The sequence below is a fragment of the Glycine soja genome, chromosome 4, assembly GCF_004193775.1.
Source record: "Glycine soja cultivar W05 chromosome 4, ASM419377v2, whole genome shotgun sequence".
Classification (NCBI taxonomy): Eukaryota; Viridiplantae; Streptophyta; class Magnoliopsida; order Fabales; family Fabaceae; genus Glycine; species Glycine soja.
The window spans coordinates 17,554,830-17,571,257 of NC_041005.1; the positions used below are offsets into that span (position 1 = coordinate 17,554,830).

General features: G+C 34.7%; 2 pseudogenes; one reads left to right on the forward strand and one right to left on the reverse strand.

Annotated features, from left to right (window-relative positions):
* Positions 1 to 5,026: 5,026 nt before the first annotated feature.
* On the forward strand, positions 5,027 to 13,771 carry LOC114408356 (annotated as a pseudogene).
* A 721-nt stretch (positions 13,772 to 14,492) lies between these two features.
* Positions 14,493 to 15,746, reverse strand: LOC114408355 (annotated as a pseudogene).
* Between the last annotated feature and the right edge of the window lie 682 nt (positions 15,747 to 16,428).

Consider the following 16,428-nt stretch of genomic DNA (forward strand, 5'->3'; position numbering starts at 1 on the left):
GTTAGATGAACATGGCATAATAATTAGGAATAAGGCTAGATTAGTTGCAAAAGGGTATAATTAAGAAGAAACATATGCTCCTGTTGCAAGATTAGAAGCCATTAGAATGCTTTTAGCATATGCATCCATAATGAATTTTAAGCTTTATCAAATGGATGTTAAAAGTGCTTTTCTAAATGGCTTAATTCAAGAAGAAGTATACGTAGAACAACCCCCAGGTTTTGAAATCTCAAATAAGCCAAATCATGTTTATAGATTGAAAAAGGCTCTTTACGGTTTGAAACAAGCCCCTAGGGCATGGTATGAACGTCTAAGCAAATTTCTTTTAGAAAAAGAGTTTTCTAAAGGAAAAGTGGATACCACACTATTCATAAAGAGAAAGCATAATGATATTATGTTGGTTCAAATATATGTTGATGATATAATCTTTGGATCCACTAATGATTCACTGTGCAAGGAGTTCTCTCTTGATATGCAAAGCGAATTTGAGATGTCGATGATGAGAGAACTAAATTACTTCCCGGGGTTACAAATAAAGCAAACTAAAGTAGGTATTTTCGTCAACCAAGCAAAATACTGCAAAGAATTTATCAAAAGATTTGGGATGGAAAGTGCAAAGCACATGGCTACACCTATGAACACTGGTTGTTACTTAGATAAATATGAATTTGGTCAATCTATAGACATGAAACAATATCGAGGTATGATCGGATCTTTTCTCTATTTATTTGCTAGTAGACCAGATATCATGTTTAGTGTATGCATGTGTTCTAGGTTTCAATCCAACCCCAAACAATCACATTTGAGTGCAGTAAAAAGGATCATAAGATATCTATTAGGAACAATCAATTTAGGATTATGGTATCCTAAGAAATCAACATGTAACTTAATAGGATACTCTAATTCTGACTTTGCCAGATCCAAAACTGATAAGAAGAGCACAAGTGGGACATGTCAATTTATTGGATCTGCTCTTGTATCATGGCATAGTAAGAAACAAAATAATGTTGATTTATCTACTACTAAAGCGGAATATATTTTTGCTGGCAGTTGCTGTGCCCAAATTTTATGGATGAAGCTATAACTATCTGACTATGGAATCCTTCTTGATCATATACCCATTAGGTGTGACAATACAAGTGCAATCAATCTATCCAAAAATCCAATACAACACTCTAGAACCAAGCATATAGAAATTAGGCACCATTTCTTAAGAGATCATGTTCTGAAGGGAGATTGTGCTCTAGAATTTGTTGATACAAAGAATCAGCTTGTTGATATCTTTAAAAAACCTCTCTATGGAAACATTCTTTGCCATTAGGAGAGAATTAGGCCTCTTAGATGTTAGTGATTTGGATAAATAAGGATTGATTGGTTGATTGAAACATTCGTGTTTAATGATTGCTTGAGTTTGATGTTTTAAATTTCCCCACACTTTGGCTTTTTGATATTTCCAAAGGGGGAGAAAAACGAGATTAGAAATCAAGAGATACATTTCAAAAAAATTAGGAATAATCTCCAAAAGAAAGGGGGAGTATAATCTCCAAAAGAAAGGGGAAGTTTTTTTTTTTTTGTATACTATTATCTTGATTTCAGGAGTTGTCATCATCAAAAAAAGGGGAGATTGTAGAAGCAAAGCTTCAAGAATTATTTTGATGATGCCAAGGAATTTCAAAGATCATTCAAGATGTATTTCAAGGATGAAGAAAGCAAGATGTCAAGCAAAAGCAAAGAGATCAAGATAAGAATTTAGATAGACTATTAGAAAAGATTTTGAAAAGCACAAATGTTTGGCCAAGAGGATTTTCTTTCAAAACCTTTTTATTCTAAAGATTTCTCTCTGGTAATCGATTACCAGAGGTTGTAATCGATTACCAGTGGCCACAAAGCTTTTTGGAAATGTTTTCAAAGTTATTTTCAAAGTTTTCAAAGCTGTAATCGATTACCAAAACTATGTAATCGATTACCAATGCTTTAAAACGATTAAAAATGATTTTGTAAGTGTGTAATCGATTACACATCATATGTAATCGATTACCAGAGCTTTTGAACGTTGGACATTTGAATTTTGAATAAAAATAACTGTGTAATCAATTACGCCAATGCTGTAATCAATTACCAGAGAGGATTTTCGAGAAAATCTGCCAACAATCACAAATTTTCATTGGATTTTTGAATGGCCATCAAAGGCATTTAAATAGGTGACTTGGGCACGAATTTTCTTCAGAGTTTTCCCTGTTCACAAAAGGCATAATCCTCTCAAACAAAAATCTCTTATCTTCAAAAATTCCTTGGCCAAACACTTGTGTTACTCAATAAGGAATTGAGGGCTTCATTGTAACATTTGTCTCTTTCAAGAGAGATCATTTCTTCTTCTTCTTCTTCTTACTTCTGAAAAAGGGCTAAGAGACTGTGAGTCTCTTGTTGTAAAGCATCTGAACACAAAGGAAGGGTTGTCCTTGGGTGTTTCAGAAGGTGTAAAGGATTTGTGAGATAGTGGAACTCCCAAGCGAGTTTCTTGGGGACTGGACGTAGGCAACGGACTTTGCCGAACCAGTATAAAAATTGTGTTTGCACTTTCTCTTCCCTTAAACTCTTTTATTTATTGTTGCTTATTGTTTCTATTTAGTAAGTTTAATTTGAATTACTATTTAGGAATTTGTTTTAAAAGGAATCTTGGGACTTAGGTTAAAATCAAAGTAGAATTTTTAATTGGGGAATAGTTTGTGATATCTTAATTCAATCTCCCCTTCTTAAGATATCTGAGGCCACTTGTCTAACACATAATATTTCGCATCCTTAATTTTTATAATTTTTGTTTTGATTTTGCCTTCTAACAGATTTATCAACTCATTTTGTATATTATGCCTAAGATAATGGTTGTGAATTTCATCGTCTTTAATTTGACGAATATGTTCTTGCATGATTGGATCAAATTCTACAATCATTTCAATTAGACTTAAAAAAATTTCATTAGCTTCTTGGTAGATCTTTTCATTTTTTCCATGGAAGGCTGTTATTTTTACCAAGGGTTTTAACAACTGCAATAATTCTTAACAACACATTTCTCCAATGTTCTCTGTCTCTATTTATTTGTTCTTGAACATGTTTGTCTATTGTTTTATTTTTTACCAATCGCATTTCCAAATCAATTCATGCATTCATTTTAGTAATATGTTCATTCGTTATTTCATGACTCTTCAACTTAGCACTAAGATTTCTCCAATCTGTATTACCTTCGTTAGCTAGTTTACTTGTACAAGAAATAACATTAAATAATTTGCAACAAAAATAAAAGACTCTATCCAAATCTCTAGAATAAATTAGTCATTTTCTTTCATATTTCTCTCCATTAGGCAATTTTTGAATGTAATTTGATGAAGAAAAGTGCCTATAATATTTATCCTTTGGGAAATCCATATCAGTAACTTTAATAGGGTCATTTTCTACTAATAAATCTCTCAAAGTCGTATCAATATTCTTCCATTGGCTCGGATCATATATATTTTCAAAAGTAGAATCATCTAGTCTCCCAATCTCCTCCTCGTTATCATGAGTTTGAGAATCAGAATTATAATTATCCTCATCACTAACTACTTCTTTATTGTTGCTTTCACCTATATCTAAATTGTTATCTTGTTCATTCAAAGAGCACCCACCTCTATTTTCTAATTCATTTTTCTCATCAATTTTTATAAATTTATCCATAGCTCCTTTTTGTGATGCAATTAAAGCCTCGACTCTTCTCTTTTTCTGAAATTTTGAATAGCCTAATTTATATTTTCTAGTTGACATACTTATTATATATATTTTTGTAAAATTAAAAATTATAATATTTAAAACACTACAAAGATGAGTATATAAAATAAGAATGAGTTAAAACAATAAAACCTGATTCTGGTTGTCAAGAAAATAAACTTGATTGTAGTATCTTGAAGTCTCAAGTCTCTTTCTCTTCTTTGGTAAGTTCTTAAACTTAATTTCCAAATTCCAACCTTTTTGTTAAACCTGCATAAATTATTTTGAGATTAACCATTATTCATTAATAAAACAATAAAAAATAAACTTATTTTAAGATCAATCTCACAGTTCATCAGGATTTGGGGTAGAAGCTTAATAATATATATAAAACTTATCATTTGTCAATACAATAATGAGACTATTATTGTATGTATAAAGTTTTAGATTATTAAATTAACACTTTTCAATAGAAAAGACAATTATAATTTGATAAAGGAACATGTAAGTATGTAATAATTATCAACAAAAGAAAATTTGAGTAAATAAGGGTACGGTAAGTTCTATTTTTGGCTTTTACCTGATATTGACACGTTCAAACGGAAGAAATGTCAACTGCTCCCTCTACCCTCCAAATAGAGACACATACACATAAGAGATGAGAATAACCAAATAGGTATTGAGGAGCTATTGACTAATGTGTCAAAGTGAAACAGTGAAACAATAATCAAATAAACTGAAGAAACAAGTAATAAGACCCAAAAGTATGAGAGATAGTGAGAAAAGAAGACAAAATCAGAATTGAATAGGAAGAGAATAAAGAGAATAGAAATAAAAGAAAAACTTTTGGATTTCTTTAGCTATTAAATATTAAATCTCTTTTTTTCTAAACAAAGCTATGATATTGGGAAGAGTTGTTGCTCATTAATTGTTACTTACGGTATCAATAAAAAGATTAACAATTACTTATAATATTTTAATTAAAATTTATTTTCAAATATAATTTTACAATATTTTTTTTTTAAGTATATTAGTACTAAAAAAATTTTGGGGTCTTTTTTTTTCAGGCCTAAAGCTTTTGCTTGGGCTGCTTGGGCCTTAAGCCGGCCCTACAAACCAATATACTATTATGAAATTTCCACATACCCCACTTGGACTTCTTATTTAAGTGTTCCACTTGACTACACAAGTCAAAAAATACTATTACTTGCTTATCATGATCCATATATGCAACCTGAAACTCTAAGTTTCTACCTGTGTAAGCAGAAAAAAAAAAAAAAAAAGGCTAATGGCAGTTGGATTAGCTATAACAAGTGAAAGTGGATAAAACAATGGTAAGATAACCCTTTATGTTGTCTTGTCTAGCATGATGGCTGCCATGGGAGGTGTCATCTTTGGCTACGACATTGGAATAACAGGTGGGGTGACCACAATGGAGCCATTTCTTAAGAAGTTCTTCCACAAAGTGTACCTTAAGACGAAAGCAGATGACAAAGTCAGCAACTACTATGTGATAGCCAACTATTGACCTCTTTTACACCCTCTTTTTATATTGTTGGTCTTGTTACTTCCTTCTTTGCTTCTTATATCACCAAAGCCTTTGGTTGCAAGCCATCCATCGTAGCCAGAGATGCTGCATTTCTTGCTGGTACAACACTTGGAGGTGCAGCTTTTAATGTGGACATGCTCATATTTGGTAGACTTTTGCTTGGAGTTGGGGTAGGTTTTGCAAACCAGGTAGTTACTCTATTTTTCATATTTTTTTCTTCTTCATGTTTCTATAGCATAACAAGCATTTCAAATATTTTATAGAGCTTAAGATTCAACTGGAATCTAGCTAGACAATAGGTAACAAAAAAGAGAAGAACTTGAATTTAGGATATAACTTCTTTATTGCAAAGTGCATTTAGATTGTTAAAGATAAAAACAATAACCATTGATTATGATTTTTTTGTCAAACTATTCTCATGCTGGTATAGCTTCTAGGATCACTGCATGATCTAAATTGTTAATCCATAAAGGGACAACTGGTAATTCTCATGCTTTCAAGAATGAGTAGGACTTATAGTAATGTCTATTATGTTGCCAACTTGCTCCAAACATCTCACAAATACATATAATTTCTTGGCAAATGCTAAAGATTGTCCTGAGGACGTTGGTTAAAAAACACAATTAATAAGCTTTTATGGTAAAAAAATGCAATATTATATTAAAACACAAATTATTCGTTCCTTACTTTTTTAAGTAATTAGAATCATGATGCTCCATAACCAATGCCTTTTAGGCCCTTAATAACAAGGATTTGACTCATCCAAAGTGAGCAACTCATTTTAGGGAATAAAGTAAATAATCTTAGTCATTGATGAGAAAATCATCTATCAATATTACGTGCTCATGCACAACAAATTATGAATATGTTGGAAATATCAAAATTTTTATTCTCTCAACAACTGAAATTACTTTATTGCTTACTTTAGAGGAGTCAAATCCCAATAACAAGACACTAATTTTTTAAATTTTGTGTACTGGTTTTGCAGGCAGTTCCTCTGTATCTTTCTGAAATGGCACTACCACAGCTAAGAGGGGCAATTAACAATGGCTTCCAATTAAGCATCGGCATTGATGCTTTGTCTGCTAATCTAATAAACTACGGAACAGAGAAGATTGAAGGAGGTTGGGGTTGGCGCATGCCCCTAGCCATGGCAGCAGTTCCAGCCTTAGTCCTAACACTAGGTGCACTTTTCCTCCCTGAAACTCCCAATAGCTTAATCCAACGCAGCCATGACCATCAAAGAGCCAAGCTACTACTTCAGCGAATCTAAGGCACAGAAGAAGTGCAAGCAGAACTTTATGACCTTATTAAAGCAAGTTCTTCTTCAAAAACCAACAACAAAAAATCTTTTAAGCTCATATTGAAAGGAAGATATAGGTCTCAGCTTGTGATGGCAATAGCAATACCATTTTTCCATCTAGTGACAGGGATCAATGTCATAGCCTTCTATGCCCCTTTGCTTTTTAGGACAATTGGGTTAGGAGAAAATGCATCACTGCTGTATGCTGTGCTGACAGGAGTGGTAGGTACTGGCTTAACATTCATATCAATGTTTATAGTGGATAAACTTGGAAGGAGAACCTTGTTTATGATTGGGGGCATTCAAATGTTTGTATCACAGTGTATAGTTAGAGGCATAATGGCACTTCATCTCAAAGATCATGGTGGATTGAGCAAAGAATATGCTTTTGTTATTTTGGTTATAATATGCATATATGTTGTTGGGGTCATGGGAGCCACTAGGTTGGTTAGTACTAAGTGAGATTTATCCTTTGGAAATTAAATCAGCAGGGCAAAGCACCACAGTGGCATTGAGCTTTATTTTCACTTTCCTTGTTGGCTCAGAATTTTCTGTCCATGCTTTGCCACTTCAGGTGTGAGATTTTTTTTCTTCTTTGGAGGTTGGGTGGTGGTGATGACTATGTTTGTGTACGATTTCCTACCAGAGACCAAAAGTGTGCCACTTGAACAGATGGTGATGTAAGCTCCATTGGAGCTTGTAGGCCTAGGATCTTCTTCATCAATGGATTCCTTTACTTCTTGGAAGATGAATGGCAGCGGAATGGAGAAGGAAGAGAAAGAGGAGATGCCACTTCAAGGAGAAGATGAGTATAGAAGAAGCTCACCACCATAGGAGGCCATGGATAAGAGCTTGGAGGAAGAAGGAGATGAATGAAGGGAGAGGAAGAGAAAAGCACGAAATTTTGTGCTCTAAAAGAGCTCTGAAATCTGAAGTTTAATTTTCAAATGATCAAAGTTAAAAAAATGCACATACATGATCTCTATTTATAGTCAAAGTGTCACACAAAATTGGAGGGAAATTTGAATTTCAATTCAAATTTCACTTGAATTTGAAATTGAATTTGTGGAGCCAAACTTTGGAGCCAAAATTTCACTAATTATGATTAGTGAATTTTAGTTATGGTTCAGCCCACTAATCCAAGATTCTCCACTAAGTGTGCTTAGGTGTCATGAGACATGTAAAGCATGAAGGACATGCACAAAGTGTGACTATATGATGTGGCAATGGGGTGTGGTAAACAAATGCTCACCTCCCCCTCTAAAATTTAATTGGATTGGGCTTCTACCAATTCAATTAAATTTATTTCCAACCACACACATCAAATATTCACTTACTGCATATGAAATTACAAAACTACCCCTAATACAAAAACTAGTCTAGGTGTCTTAAAATATAAGGGCTGAAAAATCCTATACTTCTAGGGTATCCTACCTACATTATGGAGCCCTAAATACAAGGACCAAAATTAATGAAACCTTAATCTAATATGTACAAAGATAAGTGGGCTCATACTTAGCCCGTGGGCCCGAAATCTACCCTAAGGCTCATGAGAACCCTAGGGCCTTCTCTTGCATCTTTGGCCCAATCTTCTTGGAGTCTTCTATCCAATGCCCTTGGGGGGTAGGATTGCATCATTTCCTCCCCCTTGAAAAGGATTTGACCTCAAATCCAGAGGTTCTTGAAACTCATGGATTATTTCCTCAACACCTGTAAAAAGAATAAAAGCATATGTATTAGTGATGTTGGGTATGTTAGAGTACGGTAAGGACGGAAAACCCCTTTCCTGGCCATCTTCCCATGAGAGAATATAGTTCCTCACCAACTCAATGAGTGGTGCTACAAGTATAGAAAAATATGGGACAAACCTTTTGTAAAAGTTTGTTAAGATATTGAAGCCCCAAATTTCCCTTATACATGGTGGAGTAGGCCACTCAGGAATGACCTTTATTCTTTTAGGGTCCATGGGAAGCCCTTGATCACTATTTAAAAAGTTAGGGAAAGTAATGAAATAAAGCATACCTTTTTCTTTATTTTCATGTTGATTATTCCTACAAAAAATTACGACAAACCTAAGGTGTCCCACATGAGCACCTAGGTTTGCATTGAAACAAAAAATAAGAACAAACCTACCTAATGAGTCCCTATGTACACAAATCATGAAGATGTTGGATGCATGAGTGATTTTACAAAAGAGTGTTGCACTACTCAACACATTCATCATACCACCTATCATAGGGATTTGGTGCCTAATAATACCTATTTTAGGCACCAACAAAGCACAAGGATTTAAGCTCTTGTGAACCAAACCCTCATCCAACAACTCCTTTACTTGAGGAATAACCTCAAGCTCAAGAGGTATGGCGGTGCTAAGGGATGTTTCCCTTGATAGGAGAAGGTAGAAAGATTGTTTAAGAAGGAGTGTTCTTTTAATATCACCTTTTGTTGCAAAATGATTTTCCTTGTTAACAATCTTCTTGGAGGAATCATTTTCCTCCTTTTCCTTCCCCTTGGCCTTTGAAGACAAGGCCTTACTATCCTTTTTTTTCTTTTTTTTTTCTAGTTTTTCTTCCTCATCCCTTTTATCTTTCATAGTTAGTTGATCTTTGGCCACCTGTGAAGGTGTTTGAGGATGCAACACAAATTTAGTGCCAAGATGGGTGAGGGTAATTTCATTACTTAGGTCATTGTAAATGATCTTCCTATCAAATTGCCATGGCCTTCCTAAAAGAATATGTCCTGCCTCCATGGGAACTATATCATAACTAACTTCATCCTTATATGTCCCAATGGAGAAAGGTACCTTCACTTGTTGGTTAACTATCATTTCCCCTTGCTCATTGAGCCATTGAAGTTTATAAGGTTTTGGGTGGGGAATGATAGTGAGGTTCAACTTGGAAACTAATCTTGTGCTACAACAATTACAACAAGATCCACTATCCACAATGAGAGAACAAGTTTTATCTAAAATTTTGCATCTTGTATAAAAGATGTTCTCTCTTTGGGATTGAGATAGATCACAAGATTGACCTTCAAGGATCCTTTTAACCATTAAGAGGTCACCTTTTTCATGCGGGTAGACTTCCTCATTAGACTCTTCACTTCCACTAGAGGAAGGGCAAGAAGTAGTCTCCTCTTGACTACTATAAATGTCTTGACCCCTTATGATCATGGTTTTCTTTGTGGGGCATTGAGAGGCAATGTGACCTCTCCCAAGACATTTGAAGCATTTAATGTTGCTAGTCCTTTCTTGGGAACTAGTCTTAGGGGTGTATTTCTCTATGGTCTTACCCTTATCTTCCTTGGGTTTTGAAGGTGCAACCCCCAAAATTCCATGGGCTTGGTCCTTCCTTGGATAAGAGTGAGAGCCATTAGATTTTGAAGAAGGCTTTCTTTTAAGTTGTTGCTCCATTCTTATACAAAGTTGGACTAGCTCATCTAGGTCCCTATATGGAAGGAGTTCAACCTTGTCCCTCACTTCCATATTAAGCCCACTAAGGAACCTAGCTATGCTTGTTCTTTCCTCCTCCCTAAGTCCAGCTCTTAAAAGGAGTAGTTCTATTTGTTGTCCATATTCTTCAACACTCATACTCCCTTGTCTAAGCCTTTGGAGCTTGTCCATAAGCTCCCTTTTATAGTAGGAGGGAATGTGCCTCTTCCTAAGGGCACTCTTAAGATCATTCCAATACTCTACTAGAGGATCCCCATGAATCCTTCGTTCCCTAACAAGGGAAGTCCACCAATAGAGAGCATACCCTTGAAAGCTAAGGGTAGCCAATGGAACTTTTCTCTCTTCGCTAATATGATGGCAAGCAAAGAGTTGTTCAACCTTCATTTCCCAATCTAAGTAGGCCTCAACATTATCTTTTCCATGGAAATATGGGAGGCTAATGTTAACCTCTTGAGGCCTTCTATCCTTTTCTCTTCTTTGGGAGTGATTTTAAGTATGTGAACTATGGCGCCCTCTATAATAGTCGCTAAGTTCTTCACTTAAACTTTTGCAAGAGTCATGACTACTATAGGAGACATGTTTTCTCTTTTCATTTCTTACATTATTTTTCTTCTTTCTTCCTCTCTTATTTTCTCTCTTTCATCTTGACTTATTTCTTCCACTCTTTTTTTTACCTTTTTCTTTGCTCTCTTGTTTTTCTTTCCACAACTTAAGGGATCTCAACTCATCTAATATCTTATACAAGGGGTCCTTAGGAGTAGAACCCTCACCATTAACACTAGATGAAGAATGAAGACTCATGTTGGTTCCTAAGTTATGGTTCTTTCTTGTTGGGGGTTTGAAAACAAAAGGTAAAAGAAACTATGGTTGAAACTAGTCAAAATAAACACTAAAAGAGGTGTGAAAGATAAGGTAAAAACTAATTGGTAAAAGGCAAGCTACCTAGGCGGTTTGACAATGGAGAGTAAAGGAAATAAGCTATGAAAGTAAGCAAGAAATTAAAGTGCAAGAAATGCAAACTAGGCGGATCCTAAGAGTGTTTGGATGACCTCATTTAAGGTTCCCAACAAAACACTCACTATCCTAAGGGAAAATTGCCTAAAATTATTACAGACAAATGAAAGTAGGGTGACCTATTGGAGGCTCCCAACTTACTTCCAATGAAAGGCCTTTTTGTTACAAAATTTGAAAGCAAAAAAATTGCCAATTACAAAATTAAAAAAAAAAGTCCTTAATTGTGGTGGCTATTCTCTCTTTGGTGTTTCACTCAATTTGGAGTGCTTCTTAGTCCAATAGCTCTTAAGGTGGTTGACCCCTTGCTTCTTGACTCAAATTCTTCAAGGTATGACACCAATCCTCCTTTCCAATTCCCTATATGGCAACTCACAAGCAAGGAAACAAAGAGACAAGCAATAACCAAAGACAAAAAAAATCAAATGAAAGCTAAACCAATAGAGTTTTAACAAGACAATTTTTCAAGGATTATTCAACAATTAAAGTAATGAAAAGCACACAAAAGCAAGCTAGGACTCAAAGAGAAACCTAGAATGGCTCTAGAGTAGAGTAGAAAAACAAAAAAAAAAGACTCAAGAAACCTCTAGTTTTGGCACTTTTTTCACAATAATTTTCAATTGAAATTTTAGAACTAGGATTGGTATAAAATAGGCACCAATTATAGAACAAATTTTGAGCCAAAACAACAAGCACACTTCCCTTTCACTTTTTTTTTCCTGGACACTGATTTTTCTTATTTTTTCCTTTAATCCAAATAGCTTGGTTCTTTTTTTATAATTTTGGTCCAGATGTCTAGAAAGTTCAGTAAACATTTCAGCTCAAAACACGTAGTGACCAATTCCCAGTAATTTATACAAGTTCATATGTTCAAGCTGTCACACCAGCGATTTCAACCTAGAAATCAAGAGTAGTGTTTATGTTGCTTAAGGCTTGGATAGTTACAATTTATGTTTCCTTATGCTCAACTATCTTGAATAACACAATTCAAGAGAGCTTAAGACTTATTTGATTCACAAATCCAGCAACAACTCAGCCCCACAACTCAACTTCATCATAGGCATCATATAGGAATCTTAGAAAACAAAAAAGAGTTTAACAACAAGACTACTTCTAGGAATTGATTTAGAACATGTTATGAACTAAATAACATGCATGAATTTGACTCAAAATTCAAAAGATAGGCTAAGAATGACAAGAATACATGAACAAATGTATCTAGAATTCAATAAACAAAATAAAAATTCAACACAAACTTAGAACATAATGTGACAAATACTATGACTAAACATGACTCTAAGACAACATGGATTAAGTGATTTACACTTAGATTTTTGTGTTTTTTTTCTAATCAATATTTTGGAAGAAAATTTAGATCTAAGGTTTAGCTCACGAATATTATGAATGAAAAATGATAGAACCTAAAATCAACACAAAAATATGATTCAAGAGTAGATCTACAAAATTTGAACCATAGAAATGTAAGAACAAGTGTAGATCTAAGATTTAATCGGTTTATTTTTTTTTTCAATCTACTCTAAAAAGAATAAAACCACAAGACAATGGAGGATATACATGGAGAATAAGATGAAGAACAAGGAATTAAAGAGAATTCACCAAACAAAAAGATAGAGGAAGCAAAAGAGCATTACCTAGATGATGATGCTCTTGATACCACATGATGTAAGCTCCATTAGAGCTTGTAGGCCTAGGATCTTCTTCATCAATGGATTCCTTTACTTCTTGGAAGATGAATGGCAGCGGAATGGAGAAGGAAGAAAGAGAGGAGATACTACTTCAAGGAAAAGATGAGTCTAGAAGAAGCTCACCACCATAGGAGGCCATGGATAAGAGCTTGGAGGAAGAATGAGATGAATGAAGGGAGAGGAAGAGAAGAGCACGAAATTTTGTGCTCTAAAAGAGCTCTGAAATCTGAAGTTTAATTTTCAAATGATCAAAGTTAAAAAAATGCACACACATGACCTCTATTTATAGCCTAAGTGTCACACAAAATTGGAAGGAAATTTGAATTTCAATTCAAATTTCACTTAAATTTGTGGAGCCAAACTTTGGAGCCAAAATTTCACTAATTATGATTAGTGAATTTTAGTTATGGTTCAGTCCACTAATCCAAGATCAATTCCAAGATTCTCCACTAAGTGTGCTTAGGTGTCATGAGGCATGTAAAGCATGAAGGACATACACAAAGTGTGACTATATGATGTGGCAATGAGGTGTGGTAAGCAAATGCTCACCTCCCCCTCTAAAATTTAATTGGATTGGGCTTCTACCAATTCAATTAAATTTATTTCCAACCACACACATCAAATATTCACTTAGTGCATGTGAAATTACAAAACTACCCCTAATACAAAAACTAGTCTAGGTGCCCTAAAATACAAGGGCTGAAAAATCATATACTTCTAGGGTACCCTACCTATATTATGGAGCCCTAAATATAAGGACCAAAATTAATGAAACATTAATCTAATATGTACAAAGATAAGTGGGCTCATACTTAGCCCATGGGCCCGAAATCTACCCTAAGGCTCATGAGAACCCTAGGGCCTTCTGTTGCATCTTTGGCCCAATCTTCTTGGAGTCTTCTATCCAATGCCCTTGGGGAGTAGGATTGCATAAGAAAGTGTGGCAAGAACATTGGTTTTGGAAGAGAATAGTGGGTGAAATGAGTGATAGACAACATAAAGGTGAGATATGAATATGATACTTCAAGGAAGATCTTAATCAAATGCTCTACGGATGTTAGCACAAGCATTTGTCTATATATCACCACCCTAACCATGTTGGTAACTGACATGAGTTCAATGATCATGTTCGAACATGGAAGTACTATGTTGATAATCTTATGAAATGAAACAAGGTGATTTTCAAATCAGTCGTGATGTTATTTTTCCTTAGATTGGTTTGTAGCAAAAATGATCACAAGATGGCTTAAATAAGAGATTTACTCTGCTTGCATTTGCAGAGATTCATCTTAATCAATATATCTATGTGACAAACAAGCTTATGCTTTAACCATTTAATCTCAGGACAGAAAGTGTGGAACACTAAGAAAATTTCAATGTGGTGGAGACATGTCCATCCATATTCAATTCAAGCACTCTATCCTTGTGCATTATAACAATCACAAAAATATCAGTAAGGTGTTATAAGACTTGTTATTAATTCTTACTTCTTAGGCAGACAACATTGAAATCCCGCAGTCTGAAATAGTGAAATCTTCATGCAAGCATAGTTGATATTGCAAACAATCTTGCACAATCAATGTTAATTGCTCGGTTAATATCAGACGCAAGAATAATATTACAATATAAGCACATTTATGTGCCATTAATTTTCCTCGACCAACAAAATTAGCGTGCTGATTTGAATTAATTGTTGGAACATGGAACATACTCATTGCTTGAACAGTCTATCTCTCAAGGTAGCTCAGTAAAAATTTCCACATCTTTCATTGAGGCTCCTAACTGAGTATTTAAATGTCCAACCATGGCAGGCACCGGCATGTTCCCCTTTTTTATTGAGGGCAACAATGGCTCCCAAAAAATCTGGATATTTTCTTGCTATTCGTGCTATTGCATCTTTAGCAGCAAGTTTGTGTTCCATTCCCAACCTCATACGTTCCACAACTAGATAGCTGAAATTGAATAGAAGTGTTAATCTTGATATTCATAAGAGAAAACAAATAAGAATAGGTAGTAAAGTTGTAACCATACAAGAGAGCAACTGCTTGAAACCACCAAGGTAGAGAATGCGTCTTCACAGGTTAATGCACCAAGAAAAAAAATTAAGTTTCCATACACTACAGTTGCAAAAGGATTACCATTTAGCTATTAACTAAGAAACATAACATGATGAATCAGGTATTTCTCCTGAAGATTACCAAGCTTTAACAAGCAATAGATACATAATCAAGTCGTAGTAGTCGTGAATGATAAGACATTCAATATAAAACTGATTTTGTGTATATGCCATTATGAATAATAACTTTCTGAAGACAATCAAACAAAAAGCATCTCATAATGTAAACTAGAGAAACTAGAGAATTTAGGCACTACCATGGAAGGAAGCGTATCCTGATGTCACCATCCCCAGTTGCAGAACATGCACCAACTTCATCAACAACATATGCTGAGGATCCAACAATGGGACCATCACCTACCCTGTCATCAAAGAAAAAAAAATCAAATAAAATTATAAAAGACATCAAGAGAACATACTAAGAGTAATCGATATATGTTGCATCAACAGTGTGCATTGTATATCTGAGTATATGTACTTGGGAATTGATAAAAGCAATTTGTGATGGGCTAAATGGAACCACTCCAGCCAGTGAGATATAAAGATAGGACACTCTAATTGCAAAACTCATCCCTTCTCATTCTAAGTATAATTGCATGTGGCTTTTATAAAATTGCTTGAAAAGGAGGAAAATTTCGGCCACGAGAGTTAAAGCGTATTTTTTGCAACAACAACTATTAAAAAAAATAATTGCATGTGGCTTTTATAAAATTGCTTGAAAAGGAAGAAAATTTTGCCCATTCAAGAAATCTAAAGATAAGTCCACTTCTAATACTGGCACTGGCACTGGCACGGTGGCACCCACAAGGTTACCTGCCAGGAATCTTGAATGTTGCTCCATTAGTTGATGTGCCAACAACAATGTGTCCCATCTATGTCAAATAAAAAGTGTCATTTGCATTGACAATATTATTGGAGTACAAGTGTAAGGTAAAGTCTCATATCGAGTAAAAGTAAAAAAGTTGAGTACCATATAACTGAGGAGAAGACTCAAATTTAAGCCTTGAGGTTTTGGCTTAAAGTAAGGTGTTTACTTCCCTTAACTCCCCAACAATAAGGACCACAAATTCTGATGCTTTCTCTCCTACCAACAAAGTGTGTTAAGTATGTTGCATCCCCTACTTCCATTGTCACCTATGCATCCCCTTAGTAGAAGATAGGACCAAAAATCATGCCAATACATGAAAAGTATAAAGCAAGGCCCAAAATAATGACAGTAGATGCAGAGCACGGATGGTAGTTACCCCATCCCCACTTAAAGAGAAATTTACACAACTCTCCACTTCCTACCAACCAAGCTTTATTACCAATGCCTATCTTCCAAATAAGTTGTTCATAAACCACAACAAAACAAAGTCACACTTGAACAAAAATTTTGTTAAGTTGCCAAGTATAATATACAAGTTTCTTAATACTAAAGCATATCAATGATATAACAAGATCCTATCCATAAAGTCAAGTAAATATTATTTTATGAACCCAGTGTTAGTATCATTCCAATAAGCACTAAGCAAGAATGGAAGAAGCTTAGTCAAAATCATCAATCAAATACTT